The sequence below is a fragment of the Podarcis muralis genome, unplaced genomic scaffold, assembly GCF_964188315.1.
Source record: "Podarcis muralis unplaced genomic scaffold, rPodMur119.hap1.1 HAP1_SCAFFOLD_182, whole genome shotgun sequence".
NCBI classification, from domain to species: Eukaryota; Metazoa; Chordata; class Lepidosauria; order Squamata; family Lacertidae; genus Podarcis; species Podarcis muralis.
Window position 1 is genome coordinate 15,001 of NW_027554804.1, and position 2,500 is coordinate 17,500.

The following is a 2,500-nucleotide window of genomic DNA, read 5'->3' on the forward strand; positions in this document are numbered from 1 at the left end:
GCGGTTGGCGGAGGGTGCGAAGGCCGGGGAAGGGCAGGCTTCCGGGCGTCTGCCTGCGTGGGTCCGGCCCCTGCCCGGTCCAGGGGGCGAGGTTGCCGGGGGCCCCGGTCTACCGGCCGGCAAGCGGGGGTGGCTCGGCCGGTCTTCCCGGCAGAAGGAGGGGAAGCGCTGGCCGTTTTCCTGTCCTGGGGGGCGGCCGGATCTAGCTCCCCGCCGGAGGAGCTGGCCAGGGAAGCTGGGACGTGGCGGTCCCCTTCCGAGGACGGAAGGCTTTTCCGGTCTACCGCTGGGAGGTCTGTCCGCTGCCGGTCCCCCCGTTCTCCGCCCGGCCGAGGCGGCTGGGGCTTCCCGGTCCTCCCCGGTCTACCCTGCCCGAGGCCCGCCGACCGCCCGGTCTACTCGCGAAGGCCCCGGTCCTCCAGGCGGCGGCCGGGCCCGCGAACGGAGTCCCCCCCGGTCTGCCGACTGGGGAGGCTGGGCCTTGCCGGGCTCCTTCCGAGAACAAGGGGGCCTCCCGGTCTACCGACCGAAGGTCTGGCCCGGGGCTGGCAGCGGTGCCCGGTCTCCCGGCCCTGGGCTCTGCTGGCCGTGGAGACTGGGTCCTGCCGGTCTACCTCCGAGGAAGGGAAGCTTCCCGGTCGACCCGCCGGAGGGGCAGACGGCGTTGCCCGGTCTCCCGGCCCTCGGCTCCCCTCCGGTCTACCGTCCGGGAAGGCTTGGGTTTGCCGGTCTTCCTCCGAGCTCGCCGGGGCTTCGCTTCCCGGCCTACCCCCCCGGAAAGAGAGGCTCTGCCGGACCACCTGGCGCACGGCACTGAACGGCTGGCCGGTCTACTGGGCCCCGGGCCTCGGGAAGCCCTGTCTACCCGCCAGAGGAGCCAGCGGCGTTGCCCGGCCTCCTGGCCCTCGTCTCCCCTCCGGTCTACCAGCCAGGCAGGCCGGGTCTTGCCTGTCTTCCTCCGAGAACATGCGGCTTCCCGGTCTACCCACCCGAAAGCGCGGCTCTGCCGGACTACCTGGAGCACGGCGCAGAACCGCTGGCCGGTCTACTGGGCGCCGGACCTCGGGAAGCCCGGTCTCCCGGCCCTCGGCTCCCCTCCGGTCTACCGGCCGGGAAGGCTGGGGCTTGCCGGTCTTCCTCCCGAGATCGTCGGGGCTTCCCGGTCTACCCACCGGAGAGCGCGGCTCTGCCGGGCTACCTGGCGCACGGCGCGCAACCGCTGGCCGGTCTACGGGGGGGGGGCCGGACCTCGGTGAGCCCGGTCTACCGGCCTGAGGGGCTGGCGGCGTTGCCCGGTCTCCCGGCCCTCGGCTCCCCTCCGGTCTACCAGCTGGGAAAGCTGGGGTTTGCCGGTCTTCCTCCGAGCTCGTCGGGGCTTCCCGGTCTACCCTCCGGAGAGCGCGGCTCTGCCGGGCTACCTGGAGCACGGTGCGCAACCGCTGGGCGGTCTACTGGGCGCCGGACCTCGGGAAGCCCGGTCTCCCGGCCGGAGGGGCTGGCGCCGTTGCCCGGTCTCCCGACCGTCGGCTCCCCTCCGGTCTACCGGTCCCGACGGCTGGAGTTTGCCGGTCTGCCTCCGCGGCCGTGGGGGCTTCCCGGTCGGACAATCTACTCGCCGGGGCCCCGGTCTACCCGCCGGAGAGGCTGCGTCTTGCCGGTCTACTGTGGAGGTCGTAGGACTTCCCGGTCTACCGGCCCGTGCGCGCGCCCCCCCCCCCCCATGGAGCCTCCAGGTCTACGTGGTCGCTGTAACCCGACGACATCGCCAAGGGTGGGTGGGGTTCGTGGCGACAGCTACCGTAGAACTCGGTGACTTTGTAGACCGCCGCTTGGCGGCAGTGCAGCAGGTAGGCGATGGAGGGGACGGGTGAGGGCGTGCGTTCATGCGTGCGTGCGTGCGTCCGTCCTTGCAGGGACGGCAAGGGAGAAAAGTCTTGGCGGGCGGGCGTTCCTTTGTGGGAGGGGGAGCATGCAGAGACACAGGGATACAGAAAGACAAGCACCAAATCACTCGTGCGCTCTCACACACACTTGATTGCGGGGGGGGGGAGGGAGAGGGAGGGAGGGAGGGAAAGAGGGAGAGGGAGAGAGAGACGAGAGAGAGAGAGAGAGAGAGAGAGAGAGAGAGAGAGAGAGAGAGAGAGGGGCAGGCAGAGGCAGGCAGGCAGAAACCAAATCTCTCTGTCTCTCCTCTCTCTCTCTCTCTCTCTCTCTCACACACACACACACACACAAAAACAAAGACAAAAAGTCGTTTGCGGGAGAGGAGAGGAGAGACAGAAGGGCACAAAATTTCTCTCTCACACTAAGCTGACACTCAAACACAGCATTTGCTTGTGTGGAGGGAGAGAGACAGAGACACAGGAGCCAAGTACACCGCACACACGCTTGTGTGCAGGGGAGACAGACAGGGACAGAGAGATGGACACAAGATATCACTCCAACGCGCACACACGCACACCAAGGAAACCACCCCCGCCCACAACATCGCCAAGGTTGA